Here is a 25,183-nt window from a genome sequence, read left to right as displayed (position 1 = left end):
GTTTCCCTAGATCTTTCCCCAGGTATGGATAATCAGCATCAGAATTATCTGGGGATGTTTGTTAAATTTTGGATTATCAGATACCAACCCAGACATACAGGCTTAGAATCTGTATTTTCAAGAGTTTTCCATGAAGATTTTCCTGGAAACTAATCTCTGAGAACCTCATCTCCAGGCACATTTCTCAGTTAAAATGTTGATGCTTCTATGGAATAAGAGAGGAGTAAACAGCTGTTCCTCATTAGGCTGAACTGGGCTCTATGATTAACTATATGGTCATATGCCACTCTCTCCTTAAAGAAGTGTGTTTGTTTCCTAAATTGCTAGTTGAAGAAATAATATTGTCTTTCTTAAACAACTATACATATTTTATCTCATCATGTAGAAGTCGCTCAATTACAGGTCTTGGGTGGGAATGTATAAGTATTCCACTATTTCCCAGTGAGCAAAATATTCCAAAAATAGTAATTGCAATTGATTGCAGCATGCTGGATTTTATAAAAGTTCATGCATTCCTGAAAATACTCAAGAAAAGAGAGCAACTACTGTGATATATATGTGAAATCTTCCCAGGTGGCTCAGTGGTAAAGAATCTGCCTGCCAATGCAGGAGATGCAAAGAGAAGAGGGTGTTATCACTGGGTCAGGAAGATCTCCTGGAGCAGGAAATGGTAACCCATTCCAGTATTCCCACCTGGAAAAACACAGACAGACGTCTGGTGGGCTACAGTTCATGGGGTCGCAGAGTCAGACATGACTGAATAATTGAGCACGCACACACACATATCATGTCTATGTATGTCTGCTTGGGTACTTGCGCCAGCCATAAGGTTGAGGAAGAAAATTTAAATAGCAAGTTTCAACACGATCATCCCTTTAAACTTGATCATGTTTTTAACTTAATATGCAGTTTCAATTCCTGGGCCGGGAAGATTCCCAGGAGAAGGAAATGTCTCCTCACTCTGGATTTCCTGCCTGGAGAACCCCACGGACAGAGGAGCATCGTAGGCTGCATTCCATAGATTTGGAAAGAGTCAAACACACAGCTGAAGCAACTGAGCACAACAGTAAATTTTAGTTCTAGCTAATTTTTTTTGGTAGGGGGAGGAGGGTAGTGTTTTTTCTTTTTTAATCATTTAAAAAATGAATAATTTTAATCTTGTTTTCAATAATTTCTAACTCACTTTTCTGCTTTTCAAATTGCTACCAGTATCACTCCAAAGCAAGCTGTGCCTCTTTTCTACATGGCCTGACAGTTTCTATATGGTAACTGATACAAACTGCAGCAGGAACAGACCATGTTACCACATGTAATCATTGCTTAACACTATATCCTCTTACATTCTAAGTATGTCTCTAACACGTTCCATCTTCAGTTCAGTTCAGTTCAGTCGCTCAGTCATGTCTGACTCTTTGCAACCCCATGAACTGCAGCACACCAGGCCTCCCTGTCCATCACCAACTCCTGGAGTTCACTCAAACTCATGTCCATCGAGTCAGTGATGCCATCCAGCCCTATCATCCTCTGTCATCCCCTTCCCCTCTTGCTCCCAATCCCTCCCAGCATCAGAGTCTTTTCCAATGAGCCAACGCTTCTCATGAGGTGGTCAAAGTACTGGAGTTTCAGCTTTAGCATCATTCCTTCCAAAGAACACCCAGGACTGATCTCTTTTAGAAGGGACTGGTTGGATCTCCTTGCAGTCCAAGGGACCCTCAAGAGTCTTCTCCAACACCACAGTTCAAAAGCATCAATTCTTCGGCACTCATCTTTCTTTACAGTCCAACTTTCACATCCATACATGACTACTGGAAAGTAATATAAATACAGAATTCATGTCATTTTAAAATTTTTGTTATTGTTCAGTTACTAAGTCATGTCCGACTCTGCGATTCCATAGACTGCAGCACACCAGGCTTCCCTATCTTTCACTATCACCCAGAGTTGGCTCAGACTCATGTCCATTGAGTGGGTTATGCCACACAACCATCTAATCCTCTGTCAGCCCCTTCTCCTTCTGCCTTCAATTTTTCCCAGCATCAGGGTCTTTTCCAGTGAATTGGCTCTTCCCATCAGGTAGCCAAAGAAGTGGAGCTTCTGCTTCACCATTCATTTAGGACTGACTGGTTTGATCTCCTTGCAGTCCAAGGGACTCTCAAGAGTTTTCTCCAACACTACAGTTCAAAAGCATCAATTCTTCAGTGCTCAGGCTTCTTTATGGTCCAACTCTCACACCCATACATGACTACTGGAAGAACCATAGCTTTGACTAGATGGACCTTTGTTAGCAAAGTATGTCTCTGCTTTTTAATATGCTGTCTAGGTTGATCATAGCTTTTCTTTCAAGAAGGAAGCAGCTTTTAATTTCATGGCTGCAGTCACTATCTACAGTGATTTTGGAGCCTTGGAAAATAAAATGTGCCATTGTTTTCATTTTTATCCCCATCCATTTGCCATGAAATAATGGGACTGGATACCATGATCTTAGGTTTTTTGAATGTTGAGTTTTAAGCCAATTTTTTCACTCTCCTTTTTCACCTTCATCAACAGGCTCTTTAGTTCTTCTTCACTTTCTGTCATAAGGGTGTATCATCAAATATCTGAGCTTGCTGATTCCAGCTTGTGACTCATCCAGCCTGGCATTTTGTATCGTGTACTCTGTACATAAGTTAAATACACCAAGTGACAATATATAGCCTGATGTTACAAAATAGTTTCTGTCTTAACCCTATTAAAATGTTACATAAGAGTGAAATTTACTTATGTATTTTTATGCCATTGCCTTGTTTTTCTTATTGGACCTGAAAACAGGGCAGGCACCCTTTCTGTAGTGGATGGATCATTCAGTAAAAAGGAGGTTAATGTTACCTAATAACATTAAGAGAGTGTTTAGTTTCCTTAAATAATTTATGTATTATACATAATTTCAATATAATCATAAAATTACATTTTAATAATTAAGAAGGTGACAATAATATTAATTCTAGGTGATGTTTATTGAGTGTTTTGTATGTGCTAGTAACTATTAAATGCTTTAATAAAAAACTTCAGGAATAGGTACAGCAATCATATGATGGGTTATTATCAACTTCATTTTTGAAAGAAGAATTGATAGAAAAGTAAATTAATATACAGAATTCACACAGCTAGTAAGTGGCAGGCCCAGGGTCCTGAAATCACCTAAGTGAAAGTGAAAGATGCTCAGTTGTGTCTGACTCACTGTGACCCCACTGACTATACAGTCCATGAAATTCTCCAGGCCAGAATACTGGAGAGGGTAGCCTTTCCCTTCTCCAGGGGATCTTCCCAACCCAGGGATCGAACCCCCGTCTCCCACATTGCAGGCAGATTCTTTACCAGTGGAACCACCATGGAAGCCCCTGAAATCACCTAAATTCTAATTATCACAAATTACTAAGTTTAATTAAAATGTATAAGAGTAAGCGATCTATGTATGCATGATAATATATGAAAGAAAATGAACATTCAGATCATCAGGAACCCAAATTTACTTCTTATGAAAAAGCTAATGCTAGAGGCTGAACTTTTCTGCATGCATTGGGGCAAAACCTATAAATATTAAGTAAATTATTTCAAATATACTATGAGTGACTTTATGGAGTTAATTTTTATCAACATTATTGTTTCTTCCTAGGAAAAATTAGCTAAGCTTAGAAAGGCTTGTATTTTCTTGGCAAATATATTACCAAAAACAAAGTTTCAAAAGAGGCAGGAAAAAGAAGGGAGTGCTAGAAACTGGATCTTAAAGAAACAAAACTATTAAGCATTTTTTATTTCAGAAAACATATAATGTATGATTGACAACTATAAGTCTAAATCAGTGTATCTCGAAATGTGGTCCTCTTCTTTTAAGGTTTTTGATCCTAAGCCCTACTAAACCAAAATCACTGAGTTTGAGACCTAGAAGTAAAGATTAATAACCAGCACCTCAAGAGACACTAAAGTATTTGTTTGAGAACAAATGATGTAAACTTCTAAGATAAAATTAACATTCAACTAGATTAAACTATCATAAAATGTAGCAACTGGCAAATACTTAACAGGCACCTTATTAAAGGAAGCTTTCAGTTTCAGACAATGAAGACTTGTAATCCATTAACCCCCATCTGTGTTCACTCAATTCACATCTAAACTTAAATATAAAAACAACACTTAGATAGAAGACCCTCAGGCCAGAAACAAAGCTCACTAGAGTTTAACTGTATCTTAAGGTCCAAAATATATGACATTGAATTAAAAAGCAAAAACATAAGGGTTGAAAGATGGAGGAAAAGGAACCATTTCCTCTTTTTCTTTTATCACAGAAGTATTAATAGTAATAAAATAAAAGAGCCAGGCTATTTACTTTGAACTTTTGAATATAGTACCATACAGTGAATATGTACAGTTTGATATCCAACAAAAATGGGCCATTTAATTGCTTTGACTTTTGCTTCCTAGAGAGAATGAATTCTTTAATAATAACTTTTAGAAAGCTATAATTTTATTGTTGATCTCTGAATGTTTCCCACTAAGCCTATTTCATGCTCATGCAGGCCAGCCGCCCTCCCCCTTATTATCATTAATGAGGCTAAGGCATTCAGTAATGGGAGAATGACCTTGTTTAAAGAGTAGTTAGTTATCCATCCAATTGACTCTGATGGAAACGTGTATGATCATTAATAGAATAAATGATCACACAACAGATACAAATGGTGGACCAATGTTTATAATGAGGGTTGATAAAATCTTGGCACCTTTTCTCTTTAGAGTGCGGAGTCTGGAATGAATAAATAGTCACTCAATTTATGCTTAAATGAAACAGCTACTTGGCATTTTGGCAAGAGGGTTATGACAGAGCACTGGTAATGACTGTCCATAGCTTTAAAAAGTGCAGTAGGTTTGCTGTATGACCAAGCATCGTATACACGGATGAGCTGACTATACTGCCTATAATGAGACTTGTTATGGTCTATAGCACGGGCTGTACAGACATAACCCAAGTTCACCATTCTCAAAGATAATAAATGTAAGTTACTCTGCCTGTGAACAACTGTTTTACACTTCATTGTTTACAAGTGCATTCTGATATTAAATATTTGGATGATTTGCTCAATACTTTGGGAACACATAACAGAAACAGAGAGAATAAGTAAGAAGAGAATCATAAAAGAACTATGCAATTAAAAGGTCTTAATGACCCAGATATAAATGATGTTGTGGTCACTTGACTGTAGTCAGGAATCCTAGAATGTGAAAAGTGGGCCTTAGGAACTATTCAGTTCAGTTCAGTTCAGTTCAGTTCAGTTCAGTCACTCAGTTGTGTCCGACTCTTTGCGACCCCATGAATCGCAGCACACCAGGCCTCCCTGTCCATCACCATCTCCCGGAGTTCACTCAGACTCATGTCCATCGAGTCCGTGATGCCATCCAGCCATCTCATCCTGGGTTGTCCCCTTCTCCTCCTGCCCCCAATCTCTCCCAGCATCAGAGTTTTTTCCAATGAGTCAACTCTTCGCATGAGGTGTCCAAAGTACTGGAGCTTCAGCTTTAGCATCATTCCTTCCAAAGAAATCCCAGGGTTGATCTCCTTCAGAATGGACTGGTTGGATCTCCTTGCAGTCCAAGGGACTCTCAAGAGTCTTCTCCAACACCACAGTTGAAATGCATCCATTCTTCGGAGTTCAGCCTTCTTCACAGTCCAACTCTCACATCGATACATGACCACAGGAAAAACCATAGCCTTGACTAGATGGACCTTAGTCGGCAAAGTAATGTCTCTGCTTTTGAATATGCTATCTAGGTTGGTCATAACTTTTCTTCCAAGGAGTAAGCGTCTTTTAATTTCATGGCTGCAGTCACCATCTGCAGTGATTTTGGAGCCCAAAAAAATAAAGTCTGACACTGTTTCCACTGTTTCCCCATCCATTTCCCATGAAGTGATGGGACCAGATGCCATGATCTTCATTTTCTGAATCTTGAGCTTTAGGCCGACTTTTTCACTCTCCTATTTCACTTTCATCAAGAGGCTTTTTAGCTCCTCTTCACTTTCTGCCATAAGGGTGGTGTCATCTGCATATCTGAGGTTATTGATATTTCTCCCAGTAATCTTGATTCCAGCTTGTGTTTCTTCCAGTTCAGCGTTTCTCATGATGTACTCTGCATATAAGTTAAATTAGCAGGGTGACAATATACAGCCTTGATGTACTCCTTTTCCTATTTGGAACCAGTCTGTTGTTCCATGTCCAGTTCTAACTGTTGCTTCCTGAACTGCACACAGATTTCTCAAGAGGCAGGTTAGATGGTCTGGTATTACCATCTCTTTCAGAATTTTCCACAGTTTATTGTGAGCCACACAGTCAAAGGCTTTGGCATAGTCAATAAAGCAGAAATAAATGTTTTTCTGGAACTCTCTTGCTTTTTCCATGATCCAGTGGATGTTGGCAATTTGATCACTGGTTCCTCTGCCTTTTCTAAAACCAGCTTGAACATCAGGGATTTCACGGTTCACGTATTGCTGAAGCCTGGTTTGGAGAATTTTGAGCATTACTTTACTAGCATGTGAGATGAGTGCAATTGTGGGGTAGTTTGAGCATTCTTTTGCATTGCCTTTCTTTGGAATTGGAATGAAAACTGACCTTTTCCAGTCCTGTGGCCACTGCTGAGTTTTCCAAACTTGCTGGCATATTGAGTGCAGCACTTTCACAGCATCATCTTTCAGGATTTGAAACAGCTCAACTGGAATTCCATCACCTCCACTAGCTTTGTTCATAGTGATGCTTTCTAAGGCCCACTTGACTTCCCATTCCAAGATATCTGGTTCTAGATTAGTGATCACATCATCATGATTATCTGGGTCATGAAGATCTTTTTTGTACAGTTCTTCTGTGCATTCTTGCCACCTCTTCTTAATATCTTCTCCTTCTGTTAGGTCCAGACCATTTCTGTCCTTTATCGAGCCCATCTTTGCATGAAGTGTTCCCTTGGTATCTCTAATTTTCTTGAAAAGAGATCTCTGGTCTTTCCCATTCTGTTGTTTTCCTCTCTTTCTTTGCATTGATAGCTGAAGAAGGCTTTCTTATCTCTTCTTGCTATTCTTTGAAATTCTGCATTCAGATGCTTATATCTTTCCTTTTCTCCTTTGCTTTTCACTTCTCTTCTTTTCACAGCTATTTGTAAGGCCTCCCCAGACAGCCATTTTGCTTTTTTGCATTTCTTTTCCATGGGGAAGGTCTTAATCCCTGTCTCCTGTACAATGTCATGAACCTCATTCCATAGTTCATCAGGCACTCTATCTATCAGATCTAGACCCTTAAATCTATTACTCACTTTCACTGTATAATCATAAGGGATTTGATTTAGGTCTGTAAACAAAGCTAGTGGAGGTGATGGAATTCTAGTTGAGCTATTTAAATTCCAGAGGATGCTGTTAAAGTGCTGTACTTAATATGTCAGCAAATTCGGAAAACTCAACAGTGGCCACAGGACTAGAAATGGTCAGTTTTCATTTCAATCCTGAAGAATGGCAATGCAAAGAGTGTTCAAACTACCATACAATCACACTCATTTCAAATGCTAGCAAGGTTATGCTCAAAATCCTTCCAGCTAAGATTCAGCAGTACATTAACCGAGAACTTCCAGATGGACAAGATAGGTTTAGAAAAGGCAAAGGAACCAGAGATCAAATTGCCAGTATTCATTGGGTCATGGATTAAAAAGGAAGCAGTGACAGAAATTTTATTGGGCACCAAAATCACTGTGGACAGTGACTGCAGCCATGAAATTAAAAGATACTTACTCCTTGGAAGGAAAATTATAACAAATATGCTGCTGCTAAGTCGCTTCAGTCATGTCCGACTCGGTGTGACCCCACAGATGGCAGCCCACCAGGCTCCCCCGCCCCTGGGATTCTCCAGGTAAGAACACTGGAGTGGGTTGCTATTTCCTTCTCCAAGACATGAAAGTGAAAAGTGAAAGTGAAGTCACTCAGTCGTGCCTGACTCTTAGCGACCCCATGGACTGCAGCCCACCAGGCTCCTCTGTCCATGGGATTTTCCAGGCAAGATTACTGGAGTGGGGTGCCATTGCCTTCTCCAATGACAAACATTGACAGCATATTAAAAAGGAAAGCTATCATTTTGCCAACAAAGGTCTGTACAGTCAAGGCTCTGGTTTTTACTCTCACATACAGTAGAGTATGTGAGAGTTGGACCATAAAGAAGACTGAACACAGAACTGATGCTTTTGAATTGCAGTGATGGAGAAGACTCTTGAGAGTCCTGTGGACTGCAAGGGTATCAGACTAATTAATCCTAAAGGAAATCAACCCTGAATATTCATTGGAAGGACTGATGCTGAAACTGGAGCTCCAATACTTTGACCACCTGATGGTCAAAGCCACCTGATAGTCAAAGCCAATTCACTAGAAAAGACCCTGATGCAGGGAAGGACTGAAGGCAACAGGAGAAGGGGCCGACAGAGGATGAGATGGTTAGATAGCATCACGGATGCAATACACATGAATTTGATAAAACTGTGAGATAATGGAGGACAAAGGTGCCCGATGTGCTAAAGTCTATGGAGTTCCAAAGAGTCAAACACGACTTACCAACTGATTTTATTCTATATTGTTTCTTTCATATTAAAAATGGTAAATTATTTGATAGATTTAACGCATATTACAATAATTCAAGGGATATAGAAAAGTAAAAAGAAAGTCACCCTAACTCTCCCTGATTAAAACTAGCATTTTTAATTTTGGGTAGTATTGCTCAATCTATCTATTGAGATACAAAGAGAAAGTGAAAGACAGACAGGTATGTTTTTATAACATCCTCTACTGTACATTCAGTTTCTAAATGCAGAGTGATGCATTTATCTTTATTTGAAATCATACAATTGGGAAGTTGAAAATATCACTCTATTTCAATTGACTATTTCTTCAACAACACAACTATTTTATAAAGAATTGCTTTTGGGCTATGAAAAGAAATTATTTTAAATTTTAACATGCTGGCATCATTGTTTCTTTTTGAACTATGTCTGTAAAACATTCAGAGTTCTTGGAAATCCATCTAAATTGTAATTTCATATTTCAGTGATATTTTACCTTCTAGGTGATTTTTTACTTGAGAGATAAAAGTATGTCCATGGTTTAAAATGTTTGTGCTAATAATCTTTTTCTGAATTAAAAACAAAATTATACTTATGTACTACAAGTAGGGATTTTTCACAGTTTTATACGTCATTAAATCATCTGATTCAGCAACTTATGAAGATTTTTTTCTTTATTGCCAGTTTTCCACTGTCAATGTTTATAATAATTATTAGTTTTGGAGCATAATATCCAGTCATTTAATCTACATTTTGTTATTTAAATGTTTCAATCATCCTTACCATTACAATGACCTATTTTTTCTTGACAAAGTTTCCTAGATTTCACAGTTTCTTTAAGAAATGATTCCGTCTCCCCAAGTCAGAGGCACAAATGCTATATTTTCTGAGTTAAATGTAAGAGGTTACATTCCAAAACAACAAAAAAAAGAAGTTACATTTCTTATTTTACTTGAATGATTCAAAAAGTTCAGTAAATTCAAGAAATATGGTTCCATATATATTTCTCTGTATCAGACTCTGTGTACTTGTTTCCCGAAATAAAATATACTCAATTTCTTCTTTCAGTTCTTTTCCCCTTAGAGCAATCTTTAATACTTTTGGTTTCTGAATATTTTTTCTGTTCTTTTAAAGTTTATTTTTCTCTATGAGAATACTTGTCAAGTTTTCTTTTTCATCCACATATATAAGCATCTCTCAAGCATTTTCAGTTTCTGTTTTCATTCATATTCCTTGTGATTCCTCAGTAGCTATTTTATTTTTGCCACGTGTTCTGTTTTGTGTGACTTTTAGAATAATTACTAGTTTTATCATAATGGAATTTTTTGGTCCTCTATTGCTTTATTAGATCTTGGTTTCTTTAAAATTTCTTTGTTGATTTATAGTTAAATTGTACATGTTTTTTATTTTATTTTTTAATATAAATTTATTTATTTTAATTGGAGGTTAATTACTTTACAATATTGTATTGGTTTTGCCGTACATCAACATGAATCCGCCACAGGTATACACGTGTTCCCCATCCTGACCCCCCCTCCCTCCCCCCTCCCCATACCATCCCTCTGGGTCGTCTCAGTGCACTTTTATGACTGTCCCAAGTAACATTTCTTCTAATGTTAAAACAAAAACCAGTTAACTTGTTTATAAATTTGTAGAACCTAATGTAAAAATTCACTTATACCTTATTTCTCTGGCCAGTTAGGAAAAAGGTCCTTCAACATTGTTTATATTTTTAATATCTACTTTATTCATTTACTTCTTAAAATCTTATGAGGTTTGGGACTTGTAAAAGCATGAATTTCTTGTTAATGAAAAATATGATAACAGTAGAACATAGCATAAAAATTCTTGTTTTTAAAGTTTCAGATCCTAAACAACTTATTTTCCGTTGTATATATTTTATTGGTATAATGTTACATGTTTGGATATTAGGAAATTAGTTGCCCCAGGAGTCTATATTTATTTGTCCTCTTTATCTCCTATCAATTAGTTCTTCTCCTTCTCCCCCAGAAATGGATATTTTGTTTAACATTGATTATTTTATGAATTTTTAAGATTTATTCACAAGAATCATTTCTAGGAAAAAGTATTACACATATAAAATTTTAAAGTTAACATAATTAAAACAAATAATAATGAACAAGCTCTTTACATATGAGACATTATAATGTAATATCTAGTCAAGATCTCAGGCCCTTCTGTGCCATGTGACTCCAGTCTAGCTTCGCCACATACTCTTAAGAATTGAAGCAATATTAAAATTCCTTTTCAGCTTTATCTTACTCATTTATAAATGAGGCATGAAAATATTACCTACCATATGGCAAAATACCTGCCATATGGGGTTTATCTGAGGTTTACATGAAATAATGCTTCACAAAGCCTAGTCTATGAAGACTCAAAAATTATTAACTAAAATGTTTTTCTCAATATAAAAAACTATCAAGTCTCAAAGGCAATTATCCTTACATTGTTTTTTTTTTTCAGTCACTCAATCATGTCTGACTCTTTACTGCGCCACAAACTTGCAGCATGCCAGGATTTCCTGTCCATCACCAACTCCCAGAGCTTATTCAAGTTCATGTCCATAATAATACTTACATTATTTCTGGTGCTGTTTAAATGTACTAGTCAAGTTCTTCTATATAAAGTCAAAGTCATTTTTAACTTTATGATATACTTATGATTTTGAAAATTATTATTATGTTTATGTTTTTGGGTGGACTTTATTGGCATCATCAAAAAAAAATAGTTTTTAACACTTCACACTATTGTAGTCTACTGGTGTCCTCTTTGCCTTTATCAAGTTAATGAAAGCATCTTACTTTTGGATATATAGTTCAGTTGCACTGTGTCTTTTTTGAAATATTTTCATGGCGTTTCACATTTCTGCTCTATATCACTCTAAAAATAAGTTGAAATTTAGACAACTGCCCATTGACTCTGGCAAAGGAAAAGATTAGACCTCAATCTCATGAAGATCAAGTAACTAAATTCCAATTTTCTTCAGTGGCTTCTCTTTTGATGTCTGCATGGGCAAGTCTGTCCTGAGTCGTAATCTCTTCAGTTCAGTAACTAAGAAGGTTAGGCCAGGTCAGTGATTGACTTGAAAGCCGTGAGGAAATGTCTGGGATTTATAAGAAATGTTCAGAATGCATCATTGGTTGATATTTTTCTACTGTAAATTTCAGAGACAAAGATTGTATCAGAGGCAGTAGACAAATTGATTTTTTTGGCAATTGGGTATGTTCAAGAACTTCGCAAGTTGAACGTATATTTCAAAAATACCCACATGTCCATACAATTCACTTTATGCTTTGGCTATAAAAAGATATATTTCTATACAACTCACTTCCCTGGTCTGACTGTTGTTTATGTTTCAAAACTTTCCTGTTCCCAAAGAGATTTTTAATACCATTGAGTAAAATCTTTTTTATTCTCTGAATCTCAACTTCTTTAAATATAAACAAAGAATTAATAAATCCCATTCACATATTTGGGCTTGCCTGGTGGTTCAGTGGTAAACAATCTGTCTGCCAACACAGGAGATGCAGGTTCAATTCTTGGGTCGGGAGGAGAAAATGGCAACTCACTCCAGTATGCTTCTCTGGGAAATTCCATGAACAGAGGGGCCTGATGGACTAGAGTCCATGGGGTCACTAAAGAGTTAGACATGACTCAGCAATGAAAACAACAAATTCACATAATTACAAAAATTGTAAAAATTTAAAGAAACATGAAAGCCACACCAATTTTATTTATTAATTGTGGTGCTTTAAATGTTTATAAAATTGCTCAAAGGATTAGCATTGATACTAAAACTTTAATATTTTAAATTTGTTCATTTAGCATGTATTTATTTGTAACCTGCATTTCTGAAAACACTGTTTAGTGCTAAATATGTTTAAATGGTTCATTTTAATTGATGATTATCTACAAGAGTTACAGGGAATCAAAGCAAAGTTTCTGATTGCTGTGTGTACAAACCCAGACAATCATCAACAAACATAAGAACTAAAACCTACCTGCCAACTGTTTTTAGGAGTATTTTAATGTATTTAATACTTGAGGTAGATTTCATTTGTTACTAGTTTAGTGCCGGGGTCCAGCCCCGGTGGATCCAGGGAATTCAAAGGTTGGGGACGGCGTCGGCGTCCTTGGAAAAATACATATTTAATTACAGATATATAGAGAGATTAGAAACGGATAGTGTAGTAGGAAAATTAGTGGAGAAAAAGAGGCTGAATAACTTGGTTTACGTGGAATAGCATCCATGCTCCACATGGGAATTCAGCCAGAAAAACGAGGAGCACGAAAGAACGACATGGGGGTATCAGTCTTTCCGGAAACTGATCCAATTTCTTTATTTTTGGGTTTGCTTATATACCTTTTGTTACACATAGGGATGAATACAGAGTCACGCGGGGGTCAGCAGTCCTGACCTTTATCAAAATCAGTTGCTTCACATAAAAAGGTCTTAGGGATTTTATGATCCTTTCTTTCTGATAACCAAAAAACTTATTTTTTCCAAGGATATTTTTTCTTAAACCAGGCACCACCCTCGAAATAAAGTTACATTCCTATAGGATGAGGGTGTAGTGAGTTACAATCAAGAAAGGAATTTATTTAACCCAAGGTTAACATGATTAAACTTAAAGGTTAATACTTCTTTCTCCTATATGCTAGTTATATTCATTATAAGGGCAGGGAACATGGAGATTTAGCAGCAAACATTAACCCAACAAATGAAAATCCTTTCACCAATGTTCCCCTTAAGATCTATTTAGTCTTAAGATAGTGATAAAGTTACATTTTTACATAGCAAGGACACAGTGATTTATAACAAAGTACAGTGATCTATTACAAAAGAGAAAATTCATTAACTCAAAAAGTCTAGTATTCCTAACCTTAAAAACTACTATATTTCCTTTTCTATATTCCAAATACAGTGATTAATATATTCCCAGGTGCCTAAGGATATGGAGGCCTGGCGGCAATCATTGACTCAACAATGAGAAAAGCCCTATGCTAATTAAGACTTTAAAAATACTCCAAAACTTTCTGTGCTGTTTATGGTTGAGAGGTAGTAAACAATCATGTGCATAGTGGCAGGAGTATGGATAATCCTGTCACACAAGCTAGTTTGCCAGCAGAGAGGTGTGACCTGAGACACCCTTGTCCCACCCAGGGCAGGGAATTAGCAGCAATTATTGGCACAACAAATGAAAAAACCTTCACCGATATAATTCCTAACCAACCCACTATACTAATAATTTCCAACTCCCCAAAAGAATTTGCCTTTAGTAAGTCTAAAACATCTCATGCCTCTCAGATTGGGAGGCTGTAAACCATCACATGTGGCCGGACGAACCTATACAGGCAGGCTAGATAAACTTCAGAGGAGTCCGTAAGCTGAAACACTCTTGTCACGCCCAGGAATTTTTATTGCCTTGGAGCTGCACATTTTCTCCTTCTCCGAGAGAAATGGTTATGGAGGAGAGCCCCCCATAAAGTCAGAGGTGTAGGTGAGAGCATAAAACAGACTCTGGTTTTGGGTTGGATGCTCGGGAGCAGGGGGTTTCCTGAGGCTTGATCACGCCTTTGCGTATGCCAAGCCTCCTTCCTCATGACCTTTGCCATGGGCGGAGTTCCTCACGCTGGTCCCCGGCAGTTTAGTATATTTACTGTATTTTATTTCCTAATTTCTTTTTCTGTTAATGGTTTACCTACAGGGGAAGCCCTGGCTGCTCCCATGTTTGGTCATTTAATTCAGTCACTAACTGATTAATAGAAAAAAGGAATCATCCCAATTCCTCTGCTATTTTCCCTTCAGAAAGAAGATGTCAACAATATTAGTGTTATGCCCAGAGTCCGAGTCCCCAAAACTGAGAGAATAAGACATCCACAGCAATGCAAAACCATGAAGGGGTTTTATTTCTAGCTCGAGCTAGGGCTCCCGCCACATCCAACACAGTGGAGTGGAGCAAGGAGCCCTGAGCCCAGATTTACAGCAGTATTTATAGGTTTTAGAACAGAGAGTTGGCAAGGGCTGATTGGCTGCAGGAGTTTCCTAGTATTTATTAATTGGCTAATATTTATTGGCCGCAGGGGTCTCCTGGTATTTACTAATTGGCTATTGGCTGCAGGGGGATGTCTTTTACGTCCTGATAAACTCAAACCAGGTTATGGAGAGTATGCTGATTAGACAAGTCCTGGCATCCATGGGGATGACCTCACTGGGCAATGACTCAGCCTTTCCCTTGAGTCCTACCTTAGTCCCTGAAGTATCATGGTGCTTGTTAGGTCCCAACAATTAGGAATTGTGTATGCTGGTGAAACAAAATTTTCCATTTTTATTTAACCTTATTCAAAATCTTTTGGCTTTAAGCAATCTACAAATATCTTCAGAATGAAGCTGGGCCATAGGAATCCTAACTTTTAATATCCAATATTTGATTAAAACAATTAAATTATTATTGTAATGCATTCTTTTACAGTTTTATTGAGACACAGTTAATGGACTGCCCTGTATATGCTTAAGATGTAAAGCATATTGACTTGACTTAATATATTATTTATTGATTGCCACGTTAAGTTTAGTTAACATTCATAACCTCATATACTAACAAACAAACAAAAATACTGAAAACAATCTTTTTTTTGCAAAGAGAACTTTCAGGATTTACTTTTTTAGCAACTTTCAAATATACCATATAGCATGTTGTACACTATAATCACAATGTACATTATATCCCTGACATTTATTTATCTTATGAGTGGAAGTTTGTTCCTTCTGACCCTCTTTATCAATTCCCCCATACACACCCTACCTTTTATAACCACAAATTTGATCTCTTTTTCTATGAGTTTGAGTGGGGCTGGGTGATCGTTTTGTTTTAGATTTCACACATAGTGAAAGACCATATAGTATCAGCCATTTTATGACATTTCATTGAGCATAAAGTCCTAAGGTCCATCCATATCATTGCAAATAGCAGCGTTTCCTTTTTTGACAGTTGAATAATATTTATATATATATATATATTCATATATTTATTCATCTATCAATGGACTCTTAGAATGTTTCCTTATCTTGCTTATTTTAAATAACATTGCTATGAACATAGAGATACAATATCTTTTTGATTTAGTGTTTTCATTTCCTTCAGAAAAAAAATCTTACTGTAGCATTTAACTTTCAAAACTTCTCTTTCTTTTACTAACATATTAGGCATGTGTGTAAACACTCATACTGATTAGTTGTTTTTTTCTTATTCAAATGTTTGCTTTCATGGTAATAGTCATGCTCATAATTAAAAGTTCAGTTCAAATTCATGTCAGACTTACAGGTATCATTTTTAAATATCTACATTATATGGAAATGCATGTGACAGCCAAACTGCTAGGTTATATGTTATGTTTCTGTTCAAATTCTAGCTATTTGGATGCTTAACTCCAGGAATCCTGGTGAGTCTAATCCGTGGTATGTAATTAACAATTAACAATCTTAGGGGAATTCTCTTGACAGTCCAGTGATTAGGACTTGGTGCATTCACTTCTGCAGGCCTGGGGTTCAATCCCTGGTTGGGGAACTAAGATCCCAAAAACTACATGGCATGACCAAAAATAAAATTAATAACCTTAGTACTGTACCTCTCTGTACCCTAAGAAAGCAGTGCTTGGTAGAATCACAATTTCTCAAGTCTTCTGTTTTTACAATTGTTTTCAGAATAATATGCTAATTATTTTTCTTAAGTTATTTCATGTTGGGTGCCTGCCTTTCACAACCAAACACAGTTGGCATTAGACAGAAGACAAAATAAAAATTGTAAATGCATTTTCCTCAAACCCTACTAAATAGTATCCAGATCCTTTTAAATCTCTTTCTAACTGATTAAACTCACAATCAAGTGGTTATCATGTAGTCATAATTAGTTGCCAAACCTGGGGATAGTCTTTCTCTTAACATAGTTTATTTCTACTGCCAAAACAGAAGTATGGCCTGAACAAGTTGCTTATATTAATCATGAGTGATTAAATAGAGAGTAAGTATGGAGCAAACATTATTAATAGATAAGTATGTGATATCCAGTATTTAAATGAAAACAAACATGTATTTATTTAGCCATTCTCCTCATTTTTAGCTTTACATCTAAGTACGTATATAAAATTATAAAATTACTACCATATTTGTCAACATTACCTAGAAGCAATTTCTACTTTTAGAAGTACAGGAATTAGAAAATTTACCTAAATGCAATCAATTTGCTATAAAGAAGAAATTTTTTAGCCACTAGATTTAACATTGGCTCAACGTGATGAAAATAGTTACTGAATACTATTTTTTCTAAAATAGTAATTTTGAACCTTTAGGTAATTTATATTTACATTTAAAGATACAGAAAGATGTTTCTTTAATAAGTGGAATGCTAATAATATAAAACTGACTTTGAAGAAATGCAAAGTTTTCAGACTGTATCTTCATTAGTTAAGTGATATGCATGATTATTTTTAAACTTTAGGCAAAGCAGCATATCCTCTGTGATGAGTGTGTAAATATGCTGATGAGATTTCCAGGGTTTCCTAAAAGAATCTTTTTCTGTCCTACAAATGGTGTAGTCACAGTCTCAAGAGGAAAAAGAAGATGTGGAGCATGTCAAAGGAGGTAAATGAGGAAAATTTATTGTAAGCACATGTAACTCGGGAGGTAGAATGCAGGTTGTCTTGTTCAAAATCCACCACCTATTGGATATGTTACTTTATTAATTCCTTTATGAATGTATAAATAGTATATATGCCATATTGACTCATATTCTTAAAATTAGGTGTCTGTCTTTGTGACATACATATATATGTATAAGTGTATACATATATGTACATGTGTATACATATGTATATGATTATTATTAGTATGGCACACTCATTACTGATTTCTTATTGTTAGCCAGCTGAACTCAATGTAGAGACACAGATAGATGTAGATATAAATATTGGTATATGCATAAAGTAGGAAATCAGTAACTAGGATGTGATAATCGTGACACAAGGTTACTATCACTATCACCATCATCATCATTTTTATCACCATTACAGGTTTTCCCCTCTATCTGAAAGAAGAGCATTCCTGTAATATATTTAGTGAACCAAAATAGCATGAAGGAAACACATCTTAGAACATACCTTACTAAAGAATGGGATGAAAATAATAAATCAAGAGAAAACACAGGTGCTCACAGAGTTCAAAGCCATGGTGGCTTGGTGCTGAGATGCTAAGCATAGGCCTCTGGGAGGGGCTTGGTAATGCCAGGCTCAGGTTTACGGTGTGCACTACCTGTATTACAGATCAAAGAACAAACACTGAAGGCAATTTTTACTTCTTTTTTCCTAAAAATGAAAATCCTGTTACAATTTCTTCCAGATGGCAAAAACAGGTACCGATTTAAGTCTTTCATAAAACTGAAGTGGCATGAAGCTAACTTCTTAAAAGGGGGATATTTGTATTGTCACTTAATATAGAAAGTCAGCAAGACTGGGTTGATGCCTCACATGAGCTTATAAATCATTTACTGAGGAGAAGGAATGCAAGAAAATACTTCAGTGTAATAAACATTCATACTTTTTGTTTATCAAAATCTTTAACGCCTGCTTTGAGATTTAAACTTGTTCTTGACAATTTATTTTTTAATCATATGCAAAGATAAATGATTAGTTGTTTACAAATGAAGGGGAAATTATTATTTTAACAGCATCTGTCCTTTACTCGAAGCCTTCCAACAGTCTCCCATCTTACTAAGAGTAAAAGCAAAAATAAAATAAAGCGTAGAAGCTTCTGCATGCTATGGTCCCTATTATTTATTTTCAAATGTCCACTACTTCTCTCCCCCCCGGCTTACTCTGTTCCTGCCACAAAGACTACTTGCTTAAAACACACTTAGGACTGCTCCCATCTCAGGATGCAGGCAGTGTGTCATGCTTTTTCTCCAGACAACTTAATGATTTATTTCTTTAAATCATTCAAGGCTTTGCCCAAATGTCACTCTTTCAGTGAGGCCTTAACCTTACAATGTGTATTGGGTTAAATGCTGCTTTATCATTTGCTTCTAAGTTAGCCTCAGCATGGCCCAAGAAACAAAAGAACTACATTGTAAAGAATTACCTTCCCCAGAGCTATTGGATTAAAATTTTATCAATGAGAACTCAAATGAGATTCAGAAGACAGAAAAAGGAGATGCTATTAACCTCGAGAAAGTTGCATTTAGAATACTGGACACAGAGAAATTCAGAGTAACTGTAATTTTTTCAAATTAATGTGTTTAAATGTGTATTAATACACTTTAAAAAGAGAATTTTGATTAAAAAAAATCACTTTCAGATAAGCAAATTTAAAAATATCATCACAAGCAGATTCTATGACAATAGAATCTAAGCAATTCATTTCATGAAAAAAGGGAAAAATTCCAGAAGGACAGTTTGAAAGAAAATAAGAAATGTTAAATAAAAATGTGAAAGTTAAAATTACTTGGTCAGTCACGTCTGACTCTGTGCAACCCAATGGACTGTAGCTCATCAGGCTCCTCTCCCCATGGAATTGTCCAGGCAAGAATACTGGAGTGGGTTGCCATGCCCTTCTCCAGGCGATCGACCCAACCCGGGGATCAAACTCAGGTTTCCCATATTGCAGGCAGATTCTTTACCACTTCAGCTACCTGGGAAGCCCTAATAAGAAGGTAAACATAGAAAAATAATGACTGGTATAAAATGATAATAATTATAAAGTTCGTATATAACATTCAAAAAATCAGAGCATTATATGAGAATTGAAATGCAAGCCACAGCCTGGAAGAAAATATTAGCAAAACATATGTCTGAATGGACTATTACCAAAAATAGACAAAGAACTCTTAAAATTCAACAACAAAAAAAATCTAATTCAAAATTATAAATGGATCAAAGATCTAAACAGATATCTCATAAAAAAAAAAACCCTGCTAATTGCAAGCATGCATATGAAAAAAAGAGCAACATCATATATCATTAGGAAACTGCAGATTAAAACAAGATACCACTATAGATCTGTTGGGCTTGTTAGATGAATAAAATCCAAAACACTGTCAATATCAAATGCTGGTTAGCATGTAGAATCACAGGAATTCTCAGTCACTGCTTGTGGGAATGCAAAGTGGTATATAGCTCCTTTGGAAGACAGTTTGGCACTTTCCTACAAAACTAAACATACTCATCAAATGATCCAGTAATTAGACTTCTTGGTATTTACCCAAATTAGCCAAAAACTAACATACCCCAGAAACATACTTTCTAATGTTTTTAGCTTTATTTATAGTTGCCAAAACATGGAAGCAACCAAGATGTCCACTGGTAGGTGAATAGGTAAACTGTGGCATATCCCTACAATAAGATATTATTCAGCAATAAAAAAGTGACATGGTGGAATGAAAGCCACAGCAGACACTTAAAATGCTTCTAGTTGATAAGTGAAAGAAGCCAAATTTGAAAAGGTTACCTTCTGTATGAGTCCCATTATATGACTTTCTATAAAAGGTAATAATTAAAAGATCAGTGTTTTGCGAAGGATTCAGGAAGAAGTGGAGGAAGGATGCAGCATAGGAGCTTTCTCAGGCAATGGAACTATTCTATATGATACTGCAGTGGAGAAGGAAATGGCAACCCACTCCAGTGTTCTTGCCTGGAGAATCCCAGGGACGGGGGAGCCTGGTGGGCTGCCGTCTATGGGGTCACACAGAGTCGGACATGACTGAAGTGACTTAGCAGCAGCAGCAGTGATGGATTAATACCATTATATCTTTGTCAAAACCCAGGGTATGTATTAACAAAACACAAAGAGTGAACTGGAATGTAAACTTTCGATGTCAGTTAAATGTAACAATTTTGGCTCATCAACTTTATAACAAATGCACCTCATCCTAATTCAAGTTGTTAACAACATGAAATAATGAATACGTATACAAGGCTATTCAAGATAATTGTTTTAAGACATGCAGATGGGTACTTAAAACACTAGATAGATTTTCAAGTGACAGCATCACATAGGAATTTAAACACCTCAGTATATCAAACATCTCCAACGGAGGACCACAGGATGTACTTTGTAATACTTTTACTATTCAAAAAGTAGCTGATGTAATGCTGAAGACACTGATGGGTTTAGTAAGAGACTGAAAAATATTTTTTCATAAATTGTGAAAATGGGCCAATGTAATATGATAAACATATTGGTATACAAACAGAAGCTGAGAGGTTAGAAGCTGAGTAGTAGGTTGCAAATCTGAGAACTGACAGGGCTTTTGACCTTCTGTTAATGCTTGATGTATAAAAATGTCATTATTTAGGAGACCTAGTAAACATTTTCAAGCTTTCCTTTGGGACTCTTGAAAGCAAACAACATATGCATAAATGCTAACAACTCAGAGAGCCTAAAAACCTGCTTGGAAGCAGATCAAACTCAGATTGAGAGAGGCAACTGCTATAATTCGTCTGCCAAAATCAAAAGTAAGTTCTACTAGGTCAAACAGAACTCCATTCAGGGCTTTAAATGTTCCCTTCAGTTTCATAGCCCAGTATCCACTAATCAATCAATATTTGTCAATCAAGCATACCAAGATGCAGGAGCAATTTGCAAAGGGAAAAACCAGCAATAGAATAAATTGTGAAAATATTAAAATCTCAGAGACTCTAAGCAGAGATTTGCAAAAAAGGAAGTAAATGGGACTTCTATAGCTAAAACCTCAATCACCGAAATTAAGAACTAAACAATTTAATGTTGGTAAAATACAGCAGGGTAGAAGATACATATCCCGGAAGATACGACAACAGAGAACAATCTGAAGCATGAAAGGGAAAAAAAATGATTAAAACATAAAAGAAGCAAGTGATATATGAAACGTGAAAAAAATATTAACATAAATGCAGCCAGATCCAAGAAGAGGAGAAAAAGGATGAGCCAGAAAAGTATTTGAAGGTAAAATGAAGAATTTTTCAATACTGACAAAATACCATGCCAGAGATTTAAAAGCACTATGAAGGCTAAACATAATATAAACAAAGAAAATCACACCTAGGCTTATTGTGGCAAATCTGCTGAAAAGAAAAGACAAAAAGAAATTCTTAAAAGTAGCCACAGAAAAAGACACAGTACTTAAAGGATCAACAATAAGATTTACGGCAGTGGAAATAATGGAAACCAGAATACAAAGTGATAACATCCTTGAAAATCTGAAAGAAAATAAATCATAACATAGAATTCTATATACTATGAAAATATCCCTCAAAAGTATGGCAAAATAATGATATGCCTAGGCTGACAAAAAAAAAAAAAAAAGAGGAAAGAATTTGTTGTCAGCAGCCCTACATTAAAAAATCTAATTAACACAAAGTAACACTAAAGCAATAAGGACGCACCCAACAGTCATGCGTACATACATGTACCGAAAGCCGTGTTTAAAACTGCTCATGGAAGCACTGTATGCCATAGCTCGAAACTCAGTGCAGCCCAAATGTCTATGAATGGCACGCTGTTTAAACATGCTCTTCTATTTATTAAGTACTGTACAGTCATATGGAGAAAGTCTACTCCTATACGCAACATGACTAAGTCTCATAAACATAACTCTGAGGAAGTAATCTGTACATACTTGGCTTTCAAAATCAGATGGATTAATTTATGTTGTTAGAAGCTAAGATAATGGTTGTTTCTGAAGATACACACAGATTAATAAAGGAAGTGGATGAAAGGATACAGAGAAAGGTCAGTTACATATGGAAATCTAGAATTTAATATAGAAGACATCACATATTACTGGGTCAAGGAGTATATATATGCTCAGTAAATGAAGATGAGAAAATTATTTATTTCAATAGGAAAAAATAGGGTTTTACATCCTACCAGACCACTTTCAAGAAAAAGTAAGACTGCTTAAAGACTTAAATGTAAAACTAATAGTTTATCATTTAGTAGAACTTACAGAAGTATGACTTTACCTTATTTGACAACAAGTTCTTTTTAACAAGAGATGCTAAATGCTAACCACAACAATGTTGGTCAATCCAATTTAATAAAAATTGATATTTTATCATACTTCAATAATAAAGGAAGTGAAAAGACTGGGTAAAATATGGGGAAAGATATTTGTAACACTATTAACTAACAAAAATGTAACAAACTAAACACATAATGAATATAAATCACAAAGTGAAAGACAAAGCACTTAATATTTATTTTTAAAAAATAAATAAAAGAACCAGATGAAAAATTTTTTTAAAAGGCAGCAAGAATAATTAACTAATTGCTAAAAAACCTTTTCAACTACATATGTTATAAAGGAAATGCAAATAAAGACTATAATAAGCACCATTTTATACCAACTTGAAGGTCACCAATGAGGAAACCTAGTTCCAATTATAGAGAACGTTGTAAATGAATGGGAACTATTACACAAAATGGACGATAGGTAGATTAGAAGAATACTTTGGAAAATACTATGGCATCATCTTGAAAAATGGAGGAGTAATATATCCTATAATTCATCACTAAGCTAGAATCAAGATTACCAGGAGAAATATCAACAACCTCAGATATGTAGATGATACCCCTCAAACAGCAGAAAGTGAAGAGGAACTAAACAGCCTCTTGATGAGGGTGAAAGAGGAGAGTGAAAACACTGGCTTAAAACTCAGCATTCAAAAAACTAGGATCATGGCATCTGGTCCCATCACTTCATGGCAAATAGAAGGGGACAAAGTAAAAACAGTGACAGATTTTGTTATCTTTTGGCTCCAAAATCACTGTGGATGATGACTGCAGCCATGAAATTCAAAGATGCTTGCTCTTTGGGAAAAAAAAGCTATGACAAAACTAGACAGTGTATTAAACGACAGAGACATTACTTTTCAGACAAAAGTGTGCATAGTCAAAGCTACGATTTTTCCAGTAGTCATATACGGGTATAAGAGTTGGACCATAAAGAAGGCTGAGTTATGAAGAATTGATGCTTTCGAATTGTGGTGCTGCAGAAGACTCTTGAGAGTCCCTTGAACTGCAAGGAGATCAAATCAGTTAGTCCTAAATGAAATCAATCCTGAATATTTATTGGAAGGACTAATGCTGAAGCTGAAGCTCAGGATTCTATTCTGAATACTCAGGATTTATTTCCTTTAGGATTGATTTCCTTTAGGATGCTGAAGCTGAAGTCCCAATACTTTGGCCACCTGATGCAAAGAGCCAGGTCACTGGAAAATATCCTGATGCTGGGTAAGATTGAATGCAAAAGGAGAAGGGGACAGCAGACGATGAGAGTTAGATGACATCATCAACTCAATGGACATGTATTTGAGGAAAAACTCGGGGAGATACTGAAGGACAGGGGAGCCTGGCATGCTGCAGTCCATGGGGTAGCGAAGAGTCAGACATAGCAACTGAAAAACAAGGATAAAGGGGATTGGGAGTTTGGGACTGGGATGAGGGTGTAGGTTTCAGTCCTGAGCTCTTACCAAATATGACAGACGTCTTTCCGGGTTGCCTAGTTACAACTGTTGTCTCTGCCTCCACACTGCTCCTCCCCACTCTGGGAACCAACTTAGCAACTAAACAAGAACAATCTCTTCTTACACATGTATTGTGGGAATTCTTGCAAGTGAATACCAACAAACATGCATTGGACAGGTTTTAGAAGCACAATTTATTAAAGCATATAATTGTAATAACTGAAACATCATAAGCAAAATTCAAAAGTAAATTAAGGCAAGTCATTTGGTGGAATATTGCATACTAAAGAAAAATGAATTGCACCCAGACACACATAACAGATATCATATAAAGATACTCTTGAAGAAAAAGTCACAGAATATAACCACAATAGGATGCCATTTACATAAAAATCTAATACAAGTAAAAACAAACAGCATCTTATTTAAGATTAAGGTATAATCACAATGTTTTAAGAGGAAGGTGGTAACTATAAAATTTAAGGAATATGAAGGTCTTTAAGAGACACAGGCTATTGGAAAGGAAATAGGTCATGCATGGATAGTTGAAATCGTATTGACCATACTCTAGTAAGAGCTAGGCAAAAAAAAGAGAATGGTGATAGTATGCTTATGTTATATACATACTAAACAATTCTAGTGTATATACCTTTATTTTATATAAAAGATAATGGAAAATCTACTACTTTTACATTATGTTAATTTTTCTTATTTTTGTAGTATGTGACCTTTCCCAAACTGTTTGGCACACTGAAAACAGTACTACATATTCTTAAAAGGCTTACTTAGACCTCTTCATGCATAACAGCACAGTGCTGCAGGGGATGAGGTTCTTGCCAGACACAAAGAACACACTGCCAAGCATAAGAAAAGATTAAAACATAAAACTGAAACTATGAACTCTGGATCTTCCTTTCTGATGCTCTTTATCTCTGAATATTCAGGTTTAATATGAGTTAAATATATAAATTTTTGGTATTAACAGCCATTAGTATTTTATTTACCTCTTGATTTTTTCAAATACTTATGGATTAGTCAATTATTTGTTAACAAA

Source organism: Budorcas taxicolor, chromosome 15 (genome assembly GCF_023091745.1).
Source record: "Budorcas taxicolor isolate Tak-1 chromosome 15, Takin1.1, whole genome shotgun sequence".
Classification (NCBI taxonomy): Eukaryota; Metazoa; Chordata; class Mammalia; order Artiodactyla; family Bovidae; genus Budorcas; species Budorcas taxicolor.
The sequence above is the reverse complement of the archived record's forward strand: the minus strand, read 5'-3'. Positions refer to the sequence as shown.